This window comes from Grammomys surdaster, unplaced genomic scaffold (genome assembly GCF_004785775.1).
Source record: "Grammomys surdaster isolate TR1022 unplaced genomic scaffold, NIH_TR_1.0 125767, whole genome shotgun sequence".
NCBI classification, from domain to species: Eukaryota; Metazoa; Chordata; class Mammalia; order Rodentia; family Muridae; genus Grammomys; species Grammomys surdaster.
Window position 1 is genome coordinate 2,786,174 of NW_021620598.1, and position 25,383 is coordinate 2,811,556.

At 51.5% G+C, this 25,383-nt stretch overlaps 1 long non-coding RNA gene across 1 annotated transcript in view; it reads left to right on the plus strand.

The window, feature by feature from the left end:
* The window catches only part of LOC114639915, a 51,121-nt gene extending 28,445 nt beyond the window's left edge, over nt 1-22,676 (plus strand). The window contains exons 2-3 of the long non-coding RNA XR_003714076.1: nt 12,110-12,188; nt 22,604-22,676. This is a non-coding gene — a long non-coding RNA (uncharacterized LOC114639915). The remainder of the gene's footprint in view (nt 1-12,109; nt 12,189-22,603) is intronic.
* Nucleotides 22,677-25,383: the final 2,707 nt, after the last annotated feature.

The following is a 25,383-nucleotide window of genomic DNA, read 5'->3' on the forward strand; positions in this document are numbered from 1 at the left end:
GGGGCGGCGTGCCCGCGGGGGCGCGCACGCGGAGCTGCGGGGCCAGGCGCGGGGCCGGGGCGGCGAATCCGCAGCTCCCGCCGCCCGCCCAGCCTGAGCGCGCCCGTCTGGGTGGGGGCCGTCCGGGAGGGGCGGCGCCCGGACGCACCGGCCCGCAGCGGGCACAGCGGCCTCGTTGGTATTCCGGGCGCGTTCGCAGCTCTGACCTCCCCGTGGAGCAGGGGTGCCCGGGTGCTCGGGTACGGCCGCTGCCTCCCCCGGGCGGTCTCCCCAGGACGCAGGGCGCGCGGGCGCCTCGCTTCCCTCGTCCCCTCCTCCCCGGTCCCCCGTGCCCCCTCCCCCGCCCCGATCCGGCGGCGAAGGGGTGGGCAGGGAAACGCGCTCTCTGGGACAGGTGCCAACTCCGAGACAAAAGACATAAAATAGGCGGCAACGGGGGGAAGCGCGGCCAGCGCGCTCGGGCGGGGACCGCGGCGCCGCGGGGGCCGCATCCTCGGTGCGGGCCGGGGAAAGTTTGGGAAGTCGGTGCGGCCGCTCTGCAGCGGCGGGGGACGCGCGGCCCAGGCCGCCCTCCGAGCCGCGCTCGTCCTCTCCGCGCCGCTGCTGAATAATTCATGGCGCGCCCGCCGGCCATTAGCATGCACCGGGCGCGCGGCGCGTCTGTGCCAAGCCGCGGCTGCATTCGGAGCCCGGGCAGCGCCAGACGAGTGGTCCGCTCCGTCCCGGTGCCCTTCGGCCGCCCCCGGTGGCTCTCACCGTGGGCCCGCTCGCGCCCAGGGCCGCTGGGTCCCGAGCCCGCCCGACGGCCAGGCTCTGAGCGTCCGGGCCCGCTGTGCCCGCCTGGCCGCTCCGGGATGCACGTGAACTTGGAGAAAGTCACGGAGCACGCCGGCCCGGTTCTCCGCGGCAGGGCGTGGGCGCACGCGGGCCCGCACGCTCTCGTTTGCGTCCGGGACAAAGGTCTCCAGTGGCGCCAGCCGTGGACGCGTGACTTGATCCTTCGGGCCACTCTTTTGCGTGGTGGGTCATTGGATGTAGGACTGCAGAAGCCCGGAGAGTGGTGGGTCCGGGGTTTGGGGCCTCGCCGTGCGCTGGCCAGAGGCCGTTCCACCCTGCGAAGAGTTGCGGGAGCGGCTCTGCACTGCCCTCGGCTGTTCCTACGCGCCCAGGAGCCCAACGCAAGTCACCCGGACTTCAGCCAGCGGCCGCGGGCGTGCCAGCGCAGCGCTAGCGGTGGCCAAGAGGTGGTCTGGCAGGGCGGTGGACCTGTGCGCCGCGGGCATGATCAAGGTTGAAGAGGTAAGAGCTTTTTCACTTTAGCTACTTTGTATTTAAATATTTAATGGGCAGATTTCTAAGAGGGGTCCTTCAGCAGGGACTGCCTTTCAGAGTCGGGGACACATCCGAGGTAGGTTGCTCTTGAACCCGAAGCCAGCCAGCTTGCAAAGAACGCCACACTGTCCTCTATCCAGAACTTGGGATTTGTGAAACACAGCTTCTGATCTCAGGTGTGGGGGCTGCTAGCCACGTAGAAATTTTTATCGAGCATATAAAATATTATAGCAGGCACCTTAAACAATAGAGAAGAGAAAACATCTGTTGGGGGCAGGGGGAGCGGTGTTTGGAAATGTTATTTGGAAGCCTAAGTCGTTTCTCGAAAATTTGAACTGGTTTACTAAAATAATTTTTTACTTTAAAAATATTATTTAATGCTAGATGGACTTTTTCAGAGCTGGTTTAGGGTGAACCTTCAGCGTAGCAGCCGAATTCCAGGGTGCAGTGGAAGACCGTTGTGTGGGAAGTTCTTGTTTATGGGGCAGTTAAATAAAGCAAAGCAAAACCAAATAACAACAACAAAACCCAGTTCATAACCTCTTGAATAAATGCACTTTCTTATAGGTGGCTCATACAGCCCAGCTAGCAGGCTTGAGGAGGTTTGTGGGGATCAAAAAAATAAAAATAAAAAAAGAGGTGAAAGAATTTGTCTTTGACATAATTATAGGGTTTTTAGGTAACACCGAAATTAATTTCTTCAAAGTTGGATTTCAAAAGCCTAAGTGATCTCTCCAGGCCAGCAATAGCTTCATTTTATTTTAGCACATAAGGTCTGGCTATTTGGGAATTAAAACTGTGTCTCTACATGTGTGTGTGTGTGTGTGTGTGTGTGTGTGTAGCCTGGGTTAAAACTACACAGCAGCCTTGAGGATTAAGCCTGCTTTCATATGTACGTGAGTACGCTGCTCTTCTGTCACTTTTTGGATGTGGTTTGGATAGCCTTGTTGGGGGCACTCACCTCAAATCACACAGAGTGAGGGGCACCTATTTCCATAACACCCCAGAGCCATGAGCTGGCATTTGAGGCCCTGTTTCCGGGAATATGGACGAGGCCGGAGAAGTTCAGGCCTGCTTTATGCTTACCGCCCTGGGCTGCCTACTCTAGTTGATCCTGGATAAAAACTCCAGTGTAGGGAGGCTTTCTTTTGACAGAGTCAGAATAGCAACCGAAGACTAACTTTGACCATCTTTTTCATGTGTTTGATTTTTTTTTTGTTAGTCTACTTTGCACTGTTCATGGTCACTGCTTGGAGATTTTATTTATTACTTAATCCAAGGCATTTAGCAAATGCAGAGCCCTGAGTGAGACATTTGGGAGCGATCTCAGATGCAGAAGTGCATCCGTGGAAGATATGTGCCCACCCAGAGCTGGTTGCGTTGGCCACCATGGGGTCTTTAACAGAAGCTCACACTCCATTGTAGCCTTGCCGACAAAATGCTGCCAGTGTTTTCCCTTGTCCACAGAAGAGCCACGGCACAGGGGTGGGAGGGTGGAGATTGTGAGGTGACTAGTTGAAGTTCTTCGTCATACGTAGGACTAAAGCAGACCTCCAAACAAGTGGACATCTCTACTCCCCAGGCCATTGTGTGGAACCCAAAGCAAGCAGGGAAGGCCAGGGTGTCAGAGGAGGTTGTTCCAGGACCTTGAACCAAGGCCACTATTTTGTCAAACATCAGTACTGCCAGAGCAGACCCTAGTACCCGGGGAAAAAAACAGGATTACGGGTGTTTGTTTCCAGGGAGGCCGGCCATTGAGGACATCTTCCCATGTTCGGATAACTTGTTTTGGCAACATTAATTTTTTTTTGTATACACATACACAAAAGAGGAGGCTCTGAGGAGGAGAACAAATATTTGTCTATTTTCCTCCCTGTTGGATTTACTATAAGGGACAGGTTAAACGGGCCCTGGTGAAATGGACTGCCGTGCTGAGCTGCCTGCGGGTATGGACCTCTTTCTCTGCTGTTAAATTAGGCCAGTCCCAGGGTGGCCACATCAGAGCCTCATCGTGCCTCACACTGTCCTGGGCAAGTGTTTTCCAGGGTACTGGCCGACGCTGGCTGGGCTAAGCACTAGGTAAGCATGGCAATAAGGCCCACCAGTATCTTCTCCTATGGCAGCATGTTTCAGGCTCTGTAGCAGTGTGGCCTGTGCCTCTGGCTGGCGACCTGTATAAACCTGTCTGCTTCTGTCTAGTCCCCAGCAGGGTACATAACCTCCCCCAGCTCAGCACAGACAAGGTCCTACAGGAAGGCTGATAGAGAGAGATGTGGAGGACTTTGTCCATCCAGATGGGCACCCTGCTCGGTGAGTGCTCCCGTCTGTCCAGGAGAACTTCCTATGGGCCTTGAAAGAGGAACATTGCATAGGGAAAGGGCCAGGCCTTCCAGGCCAGGAAAGAAACATCTTAAGATGGCCATGCTTCATTTGTATTGCTGCGGTTGGATTTTCGGGGTATATTTGCATGTGTCGAGTGAAGAGTACTGATGTAGAGCTCAAGAGGCTGGGGTGCCCATGCTCACATCAGGGAGTAGAGTTGGAGCATTCCGGGTTCTAATTTGTCCTTGTCTCTGGCTCACCATGTGACCCAGGCAAGTCCTGATGCCTCCCTAAAACCTGTTCCCTGAGCAATCCATAGAGGAATAGAGATACCAGTCTCAGAGGATGCAGACAACATTATTTTCGTAGGGCACAATTCCAGGTGTGTTGCCTGGGAGCACTCGATGGCCATTATTGTAAATCAAATTACTATAATTATTTATATATTTATCACTTAATACCCTGTGCATCATATTACATATGATATATTATGTTATATTCCAGGTAATGGAGCCTACTTCTGGTTTATCCAGAAAGTACACCAAGAAGTTGACTCCCTAGCCCCTTAGGTTGGCTGGCAGGAAATTGCAAAGCCAGAACTTTCCATGTCCCAGGGATTTGGTGTGAATGTGACTATTATGTGAATTAGGTACAGGAGATGAAATAGAGGTTCACTTGGGGACTTACAATGTGCTGCCCCTTCACAGGGCAGGATGAGATCTTCCTGGAAAAATGACTGCAGGGGGCTAGTCCCGATCTGAACTTTGTACCCAGATGGTGGTCCAGAATGGCCGTGGAAACTGCCATTCATTCTTGTTGTAGATGCAGTAAGAGAGTTTCACCAGCCTGATGAGCGGTGTGCTCCTTGGCCAGGCACATTTATCAAATAGCTTGCTTTGGAGAAATTTTCCCCTGGCATAGTTCTTGAGAAAGACGCAGTTTCTCAAGGCACCTTGTTAGAACACAAAAACCTGAAGGAAACTAGCCACACTTTCTGATGTTGCAGAGCAGATGGGCAAGAAAAAGCAACAATTGTCTTCAAACAAAGACAAAGAATCTTTTATGTGGGATATTTATTTTGAGGACTGACCAGCATTCCTTTGGCTGGACCCTGACCTCACAGTCAGGGCAGAGGTTTACAGGGAAAATGAAAGTCCCCTGAGCTGCAGTTCTTGGGAAATTTCAACCGGCAAGTTCGTCTTCTGTTTTACGGAGTGGAGTTAAACTTTCACTGATTGATTTTTCTCCTTCTGTGATTTCTTTTCAAAGGCCACTGGAGTGTGTCTGCAGTCCTTGGAAAGGTGGCCAGGTTGTGGACTGTGAGCCACATGAGGTTTCCCTTAGGCCAAGCATGGTCAGCTTAGCTGGGTTTCAGGATGCAAGTGAACAGAATGGCCTGGATGAGACAATCACTTTCCAGGGGGTTCATCAGACCATGTAGTCCCATATTTGTGGTTTTCCAGTGTCTCTTCCTCCTCCGCCTCCTCACATCCTGCTCTCAGATGAACTTGGGAGTGGCCTGTAGGTTGTGGGAGTCTGACTGGAGTGGAGAAGCCCACACTGGCCCTCCTTTATACTCCCAACTATTGAAAAGTATTTTGGAACTCGTGATAAACTAACCCAGTATGTGGGACCATGAAGACTGTCTTCTGAATTAATTGAATGCACTGGATTTAGCCCTGAGGCCTCTATACCAATGAGAGTCTGCCCAGCCTACCCTCCAAAGACTGAGCGAGCCCCAGCTGTGCCTGGTGGTGGGCCACCTTAAAAGCCAGGGCAGCAGCTGAGGCTCAGAGTGGCATTGCTGTGACTAGGGTTTGTGTGGAGATTGCCGGAGAGGGCCAACATCGTACAATTCTGGGAATTTCCAAGGGGGTCCTTAGTCAGAGGACACCTGCTACTTCAGGTGACCCTTAGTTAGAACACTCCTGTCAGGCCAGTGGAGGAAGACAGACAAGGGACAGAGCCTGAGCAGGGAACAGCTACTCATCACTCAGAAGAATTTTCCATCAATGATACTTGTCTTCTGAGTAAGCTTTTATTTTCAAAATTGCTTTTGTATCTTTTATTTATTTTGAATGCTGGAACTTCTCAGCACCCCACTTTCTGTATTAACCCGCACCTCTAAAATGCCAAGCAGAGAGACTTATGGATGTCCAGACATCCTCTAAGGCTGTGAGTGTAGGTATGAAAAAGCCGAAATCATGGGAACGAATGATTCTGGCCAGGAAAACAAAACAGCAGTAGCAGCAGCAACAACAAAACAACAAAAACAAATCCAAAAACATGGGTTATATTCTCTTGCTGGAGGAAGCAGGCACAAAACACAGTACAGTCTTGCCGTCAGATTTTGGCATTTTCTAGTTGGAGTCTGGAATCCAGAGTCTCTTTTTCTGTGCTGCAGATGCATACACAGATATCTGGGATTCAGTATTCAGACAATGGTGAAGCAATCAGTTATGAGCAGCGGTGGCCATCAGACTTGGGTAAGGTTAAAATCAGTACTTGTCACGTGAGGCAGGCAGAGTAAAAAGGCCAATAATATATTTTTTGAGGCTGCGTATGTTTTCTCTTTGGAATACAGTGAAATGCTATCCCAGATGCTTCAGCTTCCTGATACTGGGCTGGGTGTTTTTCCCTGAACTGCTCTTTCTGCTGGATTTCTAGCCAGAGGGGCACTCAAGTAGAAATATCTTCAATTTAGAATCTCCTTCTGTATATTTAAAAAAGATATTTACATCCAAGTCAGTCTTTTATAATTATATCTTAAATGATTATAAACCATACCAGCACCACAGCCTCCTCCCCTATCCCTTTGGGCAGTAAGAAGAGCTGTGGCCAATCTGCTACTGGGTTGTATAGCACCTGGACCTGGCAAGGCTGGTTCTGAGCCGAACAGACTCAAGAGCATATCATAGTCCACGCGTGTCAACTGCTAAGCCTTCCTACTTTGAGAAAAGCTTATTGGTGTTGGGTTCTGGCACAGTTACATCCGATGAGGACCCATTGCCCTCTGTGGTATGTCAAGTATCTCAAGGCTTCGGTGGCCTGCCATAGCTGCAGTGAGGCTGTTGTCTCCTGGATGGTGAGCTGAGCATAGCAGTAGTCACTTCTGACTGTGGTAATACTGGATATTTATGTGCGTGGGGGGCACCTTCTCATATGGCTCTGTGACCCAGGTTCTGCCTCTTCTCCCTTGTCTCAGCAGGAGCCCCAGATAGCCACCGGTAGGTTTGTAGTGGCTTCTCTGTATTGTAGACTGGCAGAACAGGTCCCACTTCACAAAGCATAGGGACCCTTCTCCTCCCAGGGCCAGGCTCTTGGCAGCTATGCCAAACCCTTGCTGGCATGGATTCATGGCGTTCTTGGTCGAGCGCATGGCATCGGAATGCTACCTGCTTTGTCTCTGGTGTCAGCTGGCAAGCAGTCACGTGGCCCTATGCGTGAGACCAGAGCTAGAGACCAGAGACTCCTCCCGGCTGTCTCCTCCTAGCTTACTGTGCCCACCCTCTCCTCAGCCTCCAGCATGACTGTCTGAGCAAGCAGAAAGTGGTATGAAACAAGCAGGCTAGCCAGGGTAGAGCATAGTTTGCCTGACCACCCTTTGCCTGAATCGTTACATACAGAGAGGCCCTTACTTTGTCCACACGGTGAAGAGGAGCTAGACTCTTGCATAGTGGTTCCTCCACATCATCCTCTGTGGCAGAGCTGACCCAGTAGTGCCTAGGTGTCTGAGGAGAGATGGCACATCCCACTCGTGAGCTGTTTCCCATACTCCAGTCTTATGGAGTGCCTCTGATGTCATATAAAGGGCCCACAGTGACACGAAGCAGAGAGGACAGCTAAGCTGACACAGCACAGGCATGCAACCCATAGGAGATAAATTTAAGCAAAATCGCCCCGATCGGGCCCTTTGCCCTTCTGGCTGTTTCAGAGGGCTGGAGCATAGGAATGTGTCCCCAAGGCAGTGGCAAGGAGTGGTTTTCGTTACAATGAAGGATCTGAGAGGACAGAGGCAACGTAGCTCAGGTCTACCCTGGCACTCATTCTCCATGTTCTTGGCTGCTCGCTCACCCTGGGATGTTCTTGGCTCTCCCAGGCATTGGTACCAACTACAGTCCTCAGCACCAGGCAGATTGCTTTCTGCGTCCCGTCAGCTATGACATAGATGAGAAAACGGAGGCTGAGAGCTGTCTTGTGGACACTAGCTAAATTCAAAGCCACAGACAGCTGAAGCCTCCATGATTGGGATGGGTCACCCTGAGCGGGAGTGGGAGCTCTGATTCTCCCAAAGGAGAACAGCCGAGGACAGGCCACCTCCTGCTACTCTGTAGAACCCAGCTTAGGAACAATGCGGCCTCTATCTGGAGCAGTTCAGGCCGCCTGGACTCCAGGCCCCTCAGAACGGCATGGCTAGCCAGGCAGTCACAACATGGCGCCAGGGCCACCCTGCCCATCTACGGAACTGGCTGTTGCCTGGGCTGAGGCTGGGCTGGTGCTCCAGGCTTCCTCAGGCTAGCTGCTGAGTGGTCAGGCACTGTGGCATCCTCCCTCCTCTCCCCGTCGTCCAGCCCCCGCCTTTTTTTTTTGGTGGTGGGTTTGGGGGCCCAGCCCACCCGCCTCTGCCACGTCTGCCATCCTCCAGGCACCCACGAGCATCTTTCGAAAATTCCTGGTGGGCGGGGCAGAGCTGTAGCGGCCGCCTCTGCCCCCCCCCCCTCCCTGGGAGCCAGTGCCAGATGAGAGAGAGCAGGAGACAAAAGTAGCATTTTCCTCGTCCTCCTAGGCTGGCAGCCGGGTTTTCCCCCAGCGCCACTTGCTCCTGGCAGTCCTAACCCCGAGTGCCAGAGTGGCCAAAGCCCAGGCCAGGACCTACGGTCTGATGGACACCAGAACCCAGGAGGCCCACAGGCCTATCCGACAGAGGCTGGCACCTGGGCACGGCCTGCTGGTTGGCAGGAGCCCTCTTACCCAGCCAGGGCAGGGGACAACATTTTCACTTGCTGGCTTTTGAGAAAGTGACCCTGTCCTCCGGTTCCTGGTAAGTGACCTTCTCCCCTTCTCCTGCTTGGGGATGAGCCGAGGGCCCTGCCATCTTGTGCTCTGTGCCTGCTATGTCTGCTTCCCTCTAATTGGCTTAACCCAAACCCCAAATTCTATTTCAGAGACACCCCCCCCACCCCACCCCAATCCTGAGTGAAGCAGGCACTGCCAAAAACTGCAGGGAAGAAGCAGAAGCCAAGCCATTTATTTTTAAGATCCAAAGCTAGGGCTTTCGAAATGATAATGATAACACACGGTTCGGTATTTCACAGTGGCTGCGTGTTCTGTTAGGAGCCGAGTGAGGGCTGGAGAAGGCATCAGTCGGCAGACTACCCCCCCCCACGCCTTGTGTCATTTTGTCGTTGAAGGGGGTCTCAGTATTTCACTACCATTTCTTTATTTTTATTTTTAAAATTTTGGCTGTACTGGGAATAGCAGAGAGGGAAAACCCAGAACCATCGTAGGGTCCTCCAGCAAAGGGCACAGGCAGGCCCAGCCACACACAGGAGGGAGGACCTTAATGTTCAGAAACAGAGGCTCTTTTATTCTGTCTCAAATCCCTAATGCCACCATTCCCACAGTTTAGGGATTTAGTTCTTTCTGCCTTTCATTTCGTTTTTATTTTTTAAATTTTTTATTTTAAAAAGAAGAAAGCTTTTCTTGGCTTAACAGCGCAGTGTGGGTAATATCTGGGGGATATTTTACACTCTGCTTTTAAAGCGCTTGTTTTTAAGGTTTTTCTTTTTTTTTTTTCTTGTTTCTTTCTTTCTTTTTCTTTCTTATTTATTTATATATTTTTTTATTTTGCGGAGAGGATCTACCTCACAGTAATGTGCTCAGCCTGTAACCACCTGGCCAGGATGGGCAAGAGGTGCCCATGGACTCCAGCCACCAGGCAGACCTTTGGAGAGCACCGAGTGGTCCCCAGGTCTGTCTACCCCCTGTCCCACAGTAGTTCTTCACCTGCAGAGTTGTGCCCAGGCACACAGAGTCTAAACTGTGGCTAATGGAAGCAGGAGCCCCTGAAGATCTTTGTGTAGCCCGTCTGTCTATGCTGCCCACGAGCTGAGTTAGTGGCCGTCTGAGTTTAGTCCCAGGCCCCATCCTTTATAAAAAGGTGACATTTGCAGAGCCCAGCTGCCCGCTCACCTCCACCCCTCTGGCAGGCTGACAAAAGCGCCCTCGACCACAGCCTGGTTCCCTACTTGAGAGTAGCTGGGGTCTTGATTTATGGGAACCGGGAAATCTAACACAGAAAGTTCCACTGTGCAGGAAGAGGAAAATTCCCAAGTACAGACATCTTTGTTTCCTTAGTCCAGAGGCACATGGGCTCTATGTGTCCGGGGTGCTTGGCTGCAGCAGCCGCCCGCCCGGAGAAGACTCCACCAAATATGAAAATGGAGCCCAACCCAGCTGCTTTTGTTCTTACGCTAGGCAGCAGTAGATACCATAGGGTTTGGGGCTGCGGAGACAGGCATATAGAGCTGAGATAATTAAAACATTTTCACGATTATGACAGCCACATTCTGCTGCTGCAAGCTGGAGGATTCATTCCACCCAAATATTTAGCAAGCATCGGATAAAACACTAGTGGCAAAATAAAAGTAATAGGGGAGGAAAAAACCTCACAGCGCAATATATTTCAAAGGCAAAAGCATGTCAAAAGAGAGAATTAGGCAAGAAAGAGAAGGGAGGGGAGGCTAGCAGCTTGAAAGAATTTGCTTTTTAATCGCTGTCCAGCCCTCACCTGTTGTTGTTGTTTTAATAATTAATGTAGGTGAATAAATCTCCAATTCTAAGTTCTGGATGGATATGTGGTAGAATTTCCTAAGTGTTAAATCATCTTCTTTTTGGACAAGGTAGGGAAAAGCAGCAGAAAAAGAATTCATATAAATATCTGTGTGGTGAAATTAGTACCTCCTTCTCTGCATAAATCTACCCGCTGCTCTTAGTACATGTCTGTCACACCATCCTTATTAGTATGAGATTGTAAATGTCCAGTTGCCACCTTAAGTTTTGAATTCTATTAGCATCAGACCCCCTGCCCCCGAAATGTAAAATGTCAGATTGTTTTCTTTTTTAAAATGGGCAAAATCTCAACACTTCCCATGGCACCCAATATTTTTTGACAGTATTAAAAAAAAATAGAAAGAAAGAAAGAAAGTACTAGGCAGGGCACTTTCTACATCATTGCCTCTATATAAATTCCACTATAGACAGAAATTATACATTCTCGAGGCACAGATGGGCTGGTCTGTCATTACCACTGCCTGGTACTTGTTGGAACACACGGCATATTTTAATTGTGGAGTCAACAATTTCGAAGAACTGAGGTCAAAATAAACACGATGCATTTGTGTCAAGAAGCAGACTTATCCCACGATCTTCTGGAAGGGCTGGTGGAGCACCGTCACTTTGTTAAATTTTGTTCAAGTTTTGGTCTCCGCATACACGTGTGTGTGTGTGTGTGTGTGTGTGTGTGTGTGTGTGTGTGTGTCTGTGTGATTCCTTGGTGTGTATAGGCATTTGCATACGATGGCACACATGAGAGAGTCAGAGCACAGCTTGCAGGAGTCGATTCTCTCCCTCGACCACGTGGCTTCCAAGAATTGACTTCAGGTTGTCAGGCTTGGTGGGGCAAGCTCCTCACCTGCAGGGCTCACCCATCCTAGTCTCCGTCTTTCAAGACTCCAAATGCCCCGTGTCAAAGGTCCTTGCGTGTTTTACTTAATTACCAATTTCTACCCTTGTTTCGCTGTGTGAGCACCCTATCTATACCCTTAAATTCCAACTCATGGAGCATGGAATTTATTAATATCTTATTCACTAGAAGGAAGTTGGGCCTCTGATTCTTCTGGGTCGACGTTCATGTCATAATTTTGAGACCCGCCTGCATGGAAAAAGAAATCAAATAATAAATATTTCAAATGGTCAAAAAGTACATTTAAGTCCAGACTTGAAAAAAAATGTAGTGGGTCAGTTGCACAGAGTAGGTATAAATTTAAAATATATATATTTTATATATATATATATATATATATATATATATATATCTCAGCAAGATAAGGAAGCGCAGAATTTATTGGGCTGTATCAACACACTGGAGGCCAGAGGTTTTACAGCCGTAGTAATTTGCAGACGATGATAACTGCTTATTTTGGGAGTTGTGTACATGTGATGATGTAATCAGCTCTAAGCCACACTTTCTCCCCCTATCCCATGTGTTCAGCACTGACCTCTGTACTTCTGGATTCAATCGCTGTGTTCCCTGCCTGTAGAGAGCATTTGAGGCTCCCGCTTTGGGAGAGAGGCAGGGAAAGGGGTCTAGCCCCCCACACCCATCCCCGGGAGCTCCAGCCCTCTGAAACCAATTGTTAATAGAAGTCCTTTTCTGTGGTTTGTTTATTTGAAGGCTTGTACCTGTTGGTGGAGATCTTAGAGAAGAGTGGAGATAAAAAATTGATGAAATCCGCCACAGCTGGCTGGGTGTGGTGAGTCTGAGTTTTTAACCTCTCCATCTTTTCCCTGTGGGTCCGTCAGTTTGTCAGCTGCAGCCTCAGAGACAGAGGAATGTATGGCTGGGCTGGCCACCGTAAAGGCGGAGGCAAAATGAGAGGGTATCTGCAGTGTTGTGTCAAGCGTGGACATGGCCTCAGGACCGCTTAGGTCTGGGACACAGGGGCTTTTCACTGTTGGAAGAGCACATGCTGGGGGTGTGGGGGATGGGAGTGAGCTGAGTTGGGCTGACTTTGTATTCTGACTGTTATGTCGGTTCACTTTCTGAGCCTCGATTTCCTCAGTCTGTAGAATGGGAACAGAAAGCAGAGGCCTAACCCCAAACCAGAAAGCTTAGTTAATGGAGTGTGTTCTGTAGCAATCACTCCTTCCTTTGGAGAGGTGGGGGAATCAGAGAGATTCAGGCAGCTAAGCAGTTAGGTCAAGAGTCAGGCCCCACTGGGCTTTTCTCCAGGTCCCCGTGGGCCAGCTAAGGTTTTCACTAGTATGTGCCCCATACATGTACAGGTGGAACATGGATGTACAAGGAGGTCTTTGAAGAGATACGTGAACAAATACACATGTGAGTGACCTGTACAGACATACATAGGTTTCTGTAGTTTCCCACTCGCTAGCATTCCAGCTTGGCCCAGGTACCAGTATGAGATGGGCACTTTTCACCAAGACGAGCAGTGCCTTTTAGATTTTGTCCGTCCTCTTCTTCAAGTGGACTGTGAAGCCTTTTGTACACCCTTGCAATCACTACAGTGGACAGCCCGTCAGGATCCCTGGGGGCCAGAGATGAGCCTCCTTTCCTAGACTGGGGGAAGCTGAGGCAGATGGGGGTGGGATACAGTCGGTCCCAGAACAGAGATAGTCATAGGTACTCACCAGGCCCAGGAAAGGCCCAGGCAAGGCCTGGACTGCCTTCCTCTTACATGGATGGACAGTTCCAGGCGCCGGCCATTTTCAGACCTGGAAGAGTGAGAGTGAACCTCAGGGCCCAGCAAAGGAAATGGCGGGCCCGGAGCGGGAATCTGGGAAGGCGGGCCGAGGGCGGGGAATTGCTCGGAAGTCCTGCTTCTGCCACTGGTCAGCTGCTAGGGGCCTTCTTATAAGGAACCACCAAAAGGGCTGGGCCTTTCTGGATAGGTCTGTGTGTGCCTATGTCGCATGCATGCTGGACCCGGGGCAGGGCTTGCTTGTCAGAAACCTTGTACAACTGAAGGGTCGGATGAGGTGGGACAGAAGCGTCATGACCCACTTTCTGACAGGCCTTGGAGCTTGGTTTTTAAAAAGAGGGAAGCAACATCAGCTCAGACCGGGAAGGAAGCTCATGTGAGTGTTTTACTGGGAAGCCTGTGAGTCGTCGGCTTTCTTAACCTTATTGTGAACTAGTTGGAAGATCTAGGAAGCCTGAATTTTTAAGCAAGGTCACGTCAGCCTCCATTTTTCCCCTCTCTAAAAGGGAGGACATCAGACACATAGATTAAGTATCTGTGATGTCATGGGGGCATTTGGCTACATGTGGGGTGGCCGAATGGTAGCAGTCGTGGGTGGACCATGGGAGAGAGTCATTAGCACTGAGCCTTTGGACTCTAGGCTTCTGAACTTGGGTAAGGGGTGCAGGCTTGGAGCAGTGGTGCTCAGGAGGCTGCCTGGCCACACCAGTATGTGCTGGAACCTCTGGCCCAGTTTCCTGGGTGCCCAGCCCTGCCCAGGATTCCTGGGGTGGGTGTGGCTATGCTTCTGGCTCGGGCGTGGTTGGCGGGATCCCTGCTCTTGCCCCGCCAGGGCTCATGGGATGAACCTCACCTGAGCTTGGGCTTTCAAAGTCCCAGTTAGTCACCTATTCTGCGTGCCAGGTGTTAGAACATGGCACCTTCTGATAGACCTAACACAGCTGCTGTCAGAGGTCCCAGAGGCAAGGAGACACACTCTAATCATCCTGGGCCTTTTCTGTGAACGTAGACTGAGCCTCCCAAGGCCAGTACATTGGGACACTCGGCACCTGAGGGGTAGGGTGCGGGGGCTCTCAGGCCTGTATCCAGTGTACTCTAGCACCCTGAGTAAGTTCTGCCCCTGAGACAGGGTCGCTCTTCAATAGATGACCCCCTGGGCCATCCAGCTGAGAGGCCAATGCCAGGTACCCGAAAGTGAGCACCTAAGGCCAAGCATGTAAGTAGGACCTCAGCTAGGCTAGGTGTCAGGATAGCAAAGGAATGGTCACTGTGGTCAGTGTCCAGCTGACAAGAGAGGGGATAAGACCAGGTGAGCAGGCCCAGTTAAAGACTTCCATGGCTGAAAGTCTTGGCCCAGGCTAGAGCTCAGCCATAGTTGGCTCTTCCCAGAGAGCACGAGTACAGGTTACATACCACAAACAGGTCTTATTCTGTGTGACCAGGAGAACTGATTTTTGCAGAGTACCTACTAAGTGCTGGGCCCAGACTGAGACTTGTCAAGCATTTTAAAACACAGCCACCACTTTTGTTTCAATGTCTCCAATCCCGTTCTGTCTCGACATCTGACCAGAGCCCATGCTGAACACATTAGAATGTGGAATAAGCAGAGCACAGTTCCTGCCCTAGAGAGAGAAGTCCCCGTCTAATGAGTGCTGGATGCTAACTTTTCTATACAAGCAGGTCAAGGTGCAGAGAGGCCGGCAAGCTTTGCCACAGCCACAATCTGGCGTTGGACCCCGTTTATTTTCTGCCAATTGGAGGCTGACTTTGGCTGGTTTCTCCTTAGACACCCAACACCAGTAAGGATCTTTCCTTTGGCCTGGAATACTGCTGCAATGAAAAAGGAATTGTCCTGAGGGTCTAGGCCATGGAGGTTTGGGGTTGCTAGAGACTTCTCTGACAGACCTACCATCACCGCTATGCCGGAGTCTGTAGGCTTGAGTTTTCTGACGGTCTTCTGACGGTCTAGGATACTGCTAGGATACTCAGGGTTTCCATATCTATATGGTCTGATGTGCTGTGGACCACCCTCAGGGAAGCAGCGAGAGATGAGGAGGGAGCGTGGTGTCACCGTTGTTCCTCCATGGCCCTGAGGCAGGGAGCTAATTGGAACTGTGAGCCTAGATGCTGTGTCCTAGGTCATGGTGGGCTGGCTCATAAAAGGCTAGTTCTTCATGGTAAGTGTGTCAACATACAGAAGGAGGGAGACTTCTAAGAGTCCCATTCAGCTGCATCAGTTGGTGTGGCCTACGTGTCCCCAAGCCCACAGTTTTGCGTATCAGAGTGGTAGGGAGCTCCCTGAATTCTTCAGGGCCCCATCACAGGTTTTAGGCCTCGTAGCACACCAGGCCAAGTACGCCTGTGGGAGGAGAGCGATTAGCACCATCCAGAGTACAGTAGAGGACCATGTGGTGCTCCAGCCTTCCCCCGCACCCCTAACACACTTTACAAGTACCAGCAGGCCCGAGGCACACAGAGCATCTACATGGCTGGTATGACAACTACAGATATCTTCAGGAGGGCCAGGTTCCCACTGAGATGCCGTGGGCCTACTCCCTTCTGAGGAGGCTCAGGTCTTGGGTTTGGAGCACCTGAAGAATCCAGGAGACTTCCTGGAGGTGGTGGACTGACAGCCCTGGGCTCTTCTTTAAAGCTGACCGCCACAGCTATGGCTGCAAGGCCCCGCGCCCAGCCCTACTCCTGCCACGTCCCAGGGCTCCCTGCCAGGCGCCACCCCCCCCCACCAGCCCTGAACAGGCCACATCTGCTGCAGCAGCCACGCCAGAGCTCCACCTCCTATCCTGTCCCCATGGAAACCAAAGGGGGGGGCAGTTAGCCACTGACTGGTTTCCATTAGAGCAGCCTGCTTTTCTGGAGCCCTGCCCCTGAGCTTCAAGGCCTCCCCAGAGACCTCTTCCTGCATTTGCTGAGCACCACTCGGTCTATGCCAGGGAGCCCAAGGGTCCCAGCCCTGCCCACACTGGCCAGCTTACATCAGGGAAGTATCAGGTGGGTTCAGAGCCCTGCCAATCACTAGGGATGCTTTGGGCCAGTTATGGTGTCAGGACTTGATCCTTCCTTACTCCCACCACACAGATTTTTGTGGCCCAGAGAAGCTGTGACCCAAGACAGTCCTGCCTGGATTCCAGAACTCCCACCCAGTCATAGAACCTATGGGACCTTAGACCCCTTCAAGTCTCTGGCCCTTGGCTTACCGTCGTCAGCATGAGGGGGTTAGCAGGTTTCCTGTGTCCCTTGTAGTTGTACTTAAATAGGAAGAGAGGAAGAGGAAGAAAGGAGAAAGAAAAATGGAGTCACACCAATGTTAGCTCCTCCAGGTGTCCAGGCTACGGTTTTGTTTGCTTTCAGAGAAGGGGGTTTTAAAGGAATCTTGGTCATGGAATGTATCTGAGACGGTAGTTAAAGAGGCTGTGCATGAGCCAGCCGGAGTCCTTAGCATCTGTTTGGCACCCAGTGACCTAGCTATGAGTGCAGCAATAGAGAGCTTCAGTCCTGCCAGAGGGCTCTGCAAACAACTGAAGAGGTCTCCAGAGGTCAGAAACATAGGCCTAAAATGGGATCCCACTTTTAAAAACTCAGTGGGTTCATCCCTAGGGAGGCAGGGAGGCCTGGGAAAGGGATACACACATGGTGGGTTTGCGTAGTTCACCTGAGGCTTGTTCGTATCTGTGACAGCTTCAACCCGGCCTTTACGCTGGTGGCATGGTAGCACACCACCCTCCTCCTTCATGGAATTACGAAGCTGCATTAGAGAGTATGGGTGTATGCACTGGCACTGGCTCTGGGGGCAACTTTTGAGCAGCCTCCAAACAGAAAGATTGGCTCCCGGCTGCTTGTGGGGGGCCATCACAGGTACTGGTACTACTGAGGCTACTGCACCAGGACCGGAACTGCCAGTCAGCATCAGATTAAGTCACCTAAGCCACTTGCATTGCCTTCAATGCCTCACTGTTGGCATCTGCAGAATGGGGACAGTGACTCAGACTCTGTGTGAGAGCTAGGTAAGAAGAGATAAGAAGAGTTGGATTCACAGCAGGCAGGATCTAAGTGGAATCAGCATGGGGTTCCTTATGAACCAAACAGGCCCCATATCCCAGTTGCTGCTGCCCAAGTACCGGGATACCCTGACTTCATATTTTCTGTTTCCTTCCCTATTCAAGTGCTGTGCCGGCCTCCTCCTACCTTTAGATTTCCTAGGCTCCTTGTCCACCCCTCTGTCCGGGAAAGTAATTCAGGAAGAGTCTGTCTCTGTGACTCCAGGGGTGGGTGTGGTGGCATTTTTAGTTTTCTTCCCTGGCCCAGGAGGAACCTTGGATGAGGATAGTAACTTCTGGTAGCTACTGTGCAGCATGCAGACATACCACCTGATAGCTGTAGGCCAAGAGAAGCTGGGTAGAGCAGAGTGCTGGGCCTGGTCCGGGCTGATTTAGACATCTAGGAGTCTGGGAAAGCGTAGGAAATGAAGGAAATTTCCCTAGGGAAGGGAGAGACAAGATAGGGGAGCTTAAGTACCCAGATAATTATAAAGCATGGCCTGATGATTTACCGCCAGACATACTGGCTCTTCTGCTGCCCCCACTACCTGTCCTGTGCCCCCCCCTTTCATATGCCCTAGAGACCAGCCATGGAGAAAGCAGAGAGGCTGTGGGCATGGCCCCACACCCAGCCTTTACATTGTCTCCTAGAGTCAGGCTCCAACAAGACTCTGGGCAGGAATCACTGTGAAAGAGACCAAACTTTACTGTGTCGGGCTCAGACATCTGGTCTCTGGGTGGCCTCAGAGAACCCTGCCCCCTGCCCAGTTCCCTTTGTATAGAACAAGGAAAGGGCTATGAGATCAGGCACTTGCAGACTACCCCTTGAGATCAGGCACTTACAGACTACCCCTTAGCCTGTACCCTGTTCACAGCTGCAGGGACCTTAGTGGATAGAACCAAAAAGCCTGACGGTCTCACCAGACTACTGCCGGATGCTCCCGACTAAAAGAAAGTTCCCATCCATTCTCAGTTGAAGGCCAATCTCCTTAGTGAGACATTCATTGTTGTTGTTTGTTTTGAAACACGGTCTCACAGTGTAGCCCCAGCTAGCCTGGAACTTGCTGTGTAGACCAGGTAGGCCTTGAACTCACAGAGACCCACCTGCTTCTGCTCCTGGAGTCCTGGGATTAAAGGTGTGTGCTACCACCCTGTGTTCTTAGTGGAACTCCTGACAAGCCTTGTGTCTCCACACCCTTTTTCAATTGATTAGGACTCCTTGTCACTCACAACCTAGGAGCCTTCCTAGCCTTCTGCTCACCTCGTACGCTGTGGGCTTACAATCTTAATGGTCATTTCACCCATGTCTACACTGGGAGCTCCTTGGGCAGGATGGCTATAACCATGTATGGCTCCTACAGCCCGGCTCAGGTGCGTTTTAGGGGAACACTCCAAGAGCGAAGGCACCGGAAGGAAGGTCCCTCCCCGCCCCCCCCCCGCCACCCCCAGACCAGGACCTCTTCTAGGGACATTCTCCGGTATCATGAACATGGCACCCTCTAAGGTTGGTCCATGCATCAACTACACCTCAATAAGGCTGTTTCCTGAAAGACAGGCCTGAGAGTTCCTGAGAGAGGACAGTCCCACTGCAGCAACCTTGTCTACCAGCTTTCTGTTTGCCATTCACTTTCTGGGGTCTGTGATATCTAATATGTCTCTGTCCAGTGAGGTGGGCGTACTCTCTCTTGATTATAGCTATGTGCCAAGCGTGCCCCGAGCTCATTGTTGCCCAGTGGGTAAGAGCTGCACAGCCAGGGGCCCATTCCTTATCAACCTTGGCCCCCACCTTCCCCTTCTGCCTCACTTTAACTCTGATATTGGTGGGTCCCTGGAAGGTTCCAGAGTCCAGGTTTGAAGCAGCTATCTTGAAAGCATTCCTTGCCTTCAACCTGGGACCCTGCTTCTTAAGTCTCCCTAGAGACCAGGACGACTCACACACAACGCGGCAGGTCTCTTTTGTCTAGTGAGAAACTAGAAGCCAACCACCAACTTCCTCAGGCCCGATGCTTCAGCTCCATGGCTAAACGCATGCAATGCTCAGCACAGCCCACCAGGATTCTGGCCCATGAGAACTATGATGGGGCAGCCGGACTCACGCACGCATGCGCACATGCATAGCTGGGTTGGATGCCGGGCCAGACAGAGGGCTATTGGCCTCTGCTTTCTTTTTTTCCTTTGGGCCTCAGACTTTTGACTCAGGAATGTTGCGCTGGAAGGAAAACATTGAAGTGATACAGTTAACCATCTGCCCAGAGATAATCTGACCCCGCCTAAATTACCATTACATGTTTGTCCTCAAAACAGAGGTGTTGCCAAAATGTTCATGAAATAGCACCGTCCACCACCGAGCCTCTTAACAAGCAGAGACAATTTTTGGGTATCTTAGGGACTCTGTGAGGTTTGTATCTCCCTTGTCCAGCTAGCTGATGACCACGGCACTGGTGTTAGTTTAGGGCAGGACCCATGTATGCTAGGATGTTCTGATTCCTTTATCCGGAAACAACACCTAAAATGAAACCAGGACTGATTTCCCCTGGGACCCGGGCCTCCTGTTATGTCACCGTCGCAGACACTGGCATCTTTCGTGAGACTTATCTAAGCATCCCAGGTGGGTGTGGAAATGGCCTTTTATCTGGTGGTGGCTTGATCTATAGAATCAACCGGACACTAGTGGGAGTGGGTGGTTGCCAGTGAGAAACTCCACTAAGAGATGCTGGTGGGTGGATGGGAAGCCCACACGCCACTGCTTTATAACTTGCCTATGAAGTCCATGGGTATAGCAGATAAAAATGACCTCTTAATATACAAACATGTGGCTCAGAGTAAGCAGGTTCCTGAAGGCCATGCATCCTGGCTTTGGATGGAGCCAAAGCTCTCCCAGGGACAGTCATTCTGCCAACTTAGATGGATGTCATGGCCCCACTGAATCCTGCGTGCACACCTAATTGTGGTTGTGAGCCCAGGTAGGAATGAGGTTGAGGTAGGGCTGGGCTAGAACTCCAGGACCTTTTGCCTGGTGCTTGGTCTGATAGATTCAGCACTAACTTTGATGGGCTGTGAACCATAAAAGTGGCCCAATGTGGCCCTGTCACACAGGTGACTATACCACAGAACATGTTAAGGGACAGAGGAACAGCTTTGGGAGGCTCCTCAGCCTGAGAGGGAGTACTGTACATCTGTGATTTATTCAGAGATTCTTATGACAGATACTGTAGCATTTGTCAACTCTTGGATCCCAGTGGGATCCCCTGTCCATGGCTTTGTGGTTCCGTTACTGCCCAGACCTAGACGTCACTCGGCTCTGTGGATCAGTTACTGCCCTAGGCAGAGTGGGTGAAAAGACACTTGAATGCCAAGGGGAAGTCTGTGGTACATGTCTGAAGTTAGAGGGAACTGGGCAAAGCCATCTACAGCTGGGGTCCCCTTGAGCAGCCATAAGAACTTTCCCACTATGCCCACCCAGGCGCATCCCCATGTCATTCAGGGTGAAACCAGGTCCCTTAGAACCTCCCTTGTGCTGTAGGCAGAAGCTCTGTACTGTCAGCATTGGGAACTACATGCTTTCATAGGTCCATTGTAGGTCCTAGGTGTCTCATGTAGCCTCAGCCACTCCCCCTGTAAGATGGTACTCAGTGCCACCTCATCCCTCGCCAAAGTCTGGTCAACATTTCTATTTCCTGTGGCTGAACTTTTTCATCCTGTGTCACTTGGCCCTGTACCTGAAGCCTGGAATTTCTAAGTTTAGATAGTGACGTTGTTTAGAGACATGAAATTGTGCTATTTAAAAAAGGGGGGTTGGTTCTTCTGCTGGTTCTGTAGGCACCCCACCATCTTGTTTGTGGAAGTGCCCCTCTTTGAGCTGAGCAGGTGCAGGCTTTACTGGTTTCAATGCCACTAAGGTTTCTTTCCTAGGGAAGCAGTCCCATGTTCCCCTGGTGAGGCTTGGTTAGCCAGGCTACAGTATCTGAGCAGCAGGCAGCTATCCCAAGATCATTAAACTGGGAAATCTGTGCACTGTGGGCCCAGAAGTGGAAAGGGCCCAGGCCAGAAGAAGAGATAGGAGAGGTCTAGCTGTCGGATAAGAAATGGTATGGCCATAGGACATTCCCTTCTCAAGAAATACGATCAGAAACGTAGACGCAGAGCCCCAGGCTCTTCCCTCCTGTCCCCTAACTTCTCTAGGACCTTTATAGCCCTGTGTGGATGAAGAATAGCATCCAGTTCCCAGTTTTGCCTGCAGATACTACAGTGTCTGGAGGTGGAGAAAGGCAAGCTATCCCTGGTGGGTCTCAGGGTCCAGCACATCAAAGAAGCCCTCAGCAAGTCCCTCTGGTCTCAAGTTTTGAAGAAAAAAACTCATTCTCTGGAGATATTGCTGTAAGCAGTGGCGTATGTGACAGACCTCATTGCTTTTGGCTTGTCCCTAGTCCTATAGTAACAAGTTCTAGAGAGGGCCGTAATCCTAAGGGGATATCCCGAGTCTTACAGCCAGGGTTCATGGACACATGGATGCCTGGACCATGGTGGACTCAAGAGGGCAGGAAAGAAGCAGGTAATTCTGACCAAGGCTAAAACACCACAGGTTGTATAGGGAGGAGGAGCAGCCTTAAGTCATTGTGACCCGGCCTGACTCCTGGCTTGGTTTCCTGCTGTCATTCTTGGCCTGTCCCCCTTCCTGACTGTTAATGACTACTGAGGTTACCTCTTGGTAATGACCCAGAGTTCTGTTTGCACTTCATAAACTTCAGCTAGCCAGTGTGTTGTTCTCAGAGTAAGGCAAGTAATGGGATGCTTACGGACGACAGGCCCTGCCACGCCCAGGATATATGCTAGTCGGAGGACACGCTTGCCCCAAAGTTCCCATGTCTATAGGGTCAGTGCAGGCATTGTGAGGTGAGGTTGGAGGGACCCTAAGTCTGATGCAGTGTAGGCAGGGGTGATCTATGGTGGTAGAACATTCTGGCCACAGGAAATTATGGGTGCTGCAGTAGGGCTGGAGGGTAGGGAGGGTCTTAGCCAGGCATTAGCAGCCAACATCCCTTCCTTCTTCTTATCACAAAGGACTCTAGACAAGGGGCTAGGCCTTCTGGGTTGCTTAGGAGCCATAGCAGGGAGTTGGTTTGGGATGTGGGTCCTGGCAGGCTGGAACTGGTTAAAGCCAGGCATGGCATTCAGTGCTGTTCCCTGTCTCTTGTGACCCGAAACTCCAGGCCTCTGGTGCCAAGGTCACAGTAGATAGTGTAAGATAGTGTATGGGACTTCTTATCTACAGATGGCTCTGGGAGTAACTGAGGAAGAGAAGGCCACACTACCCCTGACCCTTCTCTGCATCTGAGCCGAGCCACGTGACCTGCCAAGCTGACACCTCTGTTTTGATTTCCTTATATCTTGCAGAACCTGGATTCTCCGGAGGACCCCCACCCCCACCCCAGGAAAGTAAGCGCCTGTCACGTGTATCAGAAGACCCCCTATGGCCTCACACACAGGTAGCTGTCTGCCCCACTTCGGCGGAGAAGGGCTCATTCCATCAGAAATAGTCCTGGAAATGATTGTGTGCTGGCAAACAGGAGGACACAGTCGCTCTTTCAGAGAAGCCAGGACCAGTCCTGTCCTCAGAGGCTCTACCTGGTACCAGACTGACCCTGCCCCCAGCTCCTCAGGGGCTCAGCCTGGCCTCCAACCAGTGAGAGAGATCCTTGTCCAGGACAGGACAGGAGATAGTGCCAAGGATTCCAGGTCCCTGCTCCAGCCCTGCCTTCTGCCCTGCAGGCTATGAAGGCCTGAGTTGTCCTCTTGAAGCAGATGGAATCCGGCAGGGACAGATTTGCCTGTGGCGGAGGGTGGGATTAGCTCGGAGACAGTCTCTTGCAGCCCAGGCACACAGTAGGTACCCCTAGCTGTATCCTCCAGCTCTTTGCACTTGCCATTCATCCAGATGGGCTCTGTCAGTGTTTAAGCCTCAGGGTACTGGTCCACAGAATGGCCAGGGGTACCTGCTGATGGAGATCAGGGGGTTGTAGAGTGACCCGTAGAATACCTGTAGCTTGGGGTGAAGGCCCCAGAGAGCCGGACTCAATCTTTGGAAACAGTATGTACCCTGAGGCGTCAGACTGTGTAACAGGCTAGAGCCAGAGTGCTGTCACACTCTCTCTGGCCCGCCTCCAGCCAGCTTCAGCAGGCTCAGAACTAGCTGTACATCAGTCAGAGTCATCCAGTTGGAGTCCGCACATGCTGGTGATACTAGAGGTCGCAGGTTAAGGCATTGTGTCTGTCGGTCTAGTGGGTGAGGCTGTGCTGGCTTCTCTCAGGCTATGGCTAAGAAGGGCCCTGTATTGAGGAGCCCAGCCAGACATGTGGGGCTCTGCGGCTTCAAGTTAGTTCCAAGGAGAATGTGCAAGAGGCCTCATTAATTGGGATGACCTAGCTACTTGGAGGCCTGGACCTGCCATAGACATCATTTAGATAAGGTAGGGCATCCATTTTGCCCTTGGCAGGATGCCTCCCAGGCCCAGATCCAGTGTGGCACATTCAGCGGGGTGCAGTTCCAACCTTGCCAACGGAACCTTAGAGCCCTAAACTTTCCAAGGCTCCCCAGTCTACGCTTGTGTCTCAGAGACCTCGTGGGCCAGTGTCTCCAGGCCACAGGTGAGATGGGACCACAGAGATGAGCTAGGCTCCCAGCTTTGAGGTACTGTCATTTCCAAGTGTCTTCTAAGCTGTGCCTGGACCTTTTGAGGGGCCCTTGGGTTGGGGTTCACAGGAAACAATATAAATGCAAGAATACCACTCATAGCTGCACCTAGCACCTAACTAGTGTTGCTTCTTCCCTAGGCACCGGCCTCTTCTTGACAACGGCCCCAGGTGACTCCTAAAACTCAGGGACCATGTCCAGCTCAGGTCAGTACAACAGTTTGGTGGTTTGTGGAACTCAGGGCCACTGACCCCAACCCTCCTAGATATTGCCGTGGGTCCATGCAGCCATGTGGGCCTGGAGGTTTGCATATGCTGTGTCGTGGCTGGGAAGACTTAATTCCTGCCTGCCTCTTTAAGGGACTCTAGGATGTCCAAGTATATCCAGGTGCCCCCAGGAAGCTAGACTGGGCCCTCTGTCGGCCCCAGCCTTCAAGAAGGAGATGGGAGAAGAATGAGATGGCCCTGGGACATTTGTGTCACCTACAGTATCACTCAGGGCTCAGCCACTGCCATTGATACCTTGCAGTTATGACAGGGAACCTGTGTACTTGGGATTTCTTGTGCTCAGAGGTGGTAGCTAGCCTGGGCACTGTGCTCACACTTGTCCCTGTCCCTTGGATGCAGACCCCAAATATAGCTTTGAACCCACCTAGATGAATCTAGGGATTAGATGTGGCCATAGTCAAGGGAAGGCTTACCTGCCAGACTGCAGGCAGGGCTCCATGCCATCTCATATAAGCCAGAGCAACCTGTATTTGGTCCCAGGACCCCTCTGCTACCCGAGCATTGGTGTGTATGGGCTGCAGCACACACTCCCCTTGTCTTTGTGTCTGCACCTGGGGTCAGGGCTGTTAGTGAGTGCCTGAGAGTAGGGCAAACACAGACAGCTAGGGAGGAGGCTCCAGGACTTGGCAGATGGGACAGCACAGACGAGGAGAGTACAGGCAGAGATGGAATGGGCAGAGCATCTGATTGCCAGATACTCTTATACATGTTTAGATACGGTATCTAGCCTAGGCTGATCTTGAACTCTGTATGTAGTTGAGGGTGACCTTGAACTCTCAGTCTTCTTGCCTTCACATCATGAGTACTTGGATTACAAGTGTGAGCCCCTGCACCCTGGGCATTGAGCAGTGTTTTTAACTGCCGAGCCATTGCTCCTACCCCATGATCTTTGTTTAGCCATATATTTAGCCTTGCATTTAGTCGTTGAGGAAGGTCCAGTGGCCCTCCATGGTGTCGAGCGTCCTAGAGTTCTCTGAACAATGTTGTGATCTCTCTCGAAATGCAACTGAGTCTTCTATTCCCTCATCCCCAAAGCTTGAAAACTCCCATGATGCTATGTGGCTGGGAGTAGGGGGTGGGAAGCAGACTTACCAGTGCCCGGCATATTCCAGGGACAGAGTGTTCACATTGGCTGGGCCTTGTGACAAAGGCCTGGAACTTGAGAGGATTGAAAAATTTGAGGCCAGCACTTGGGA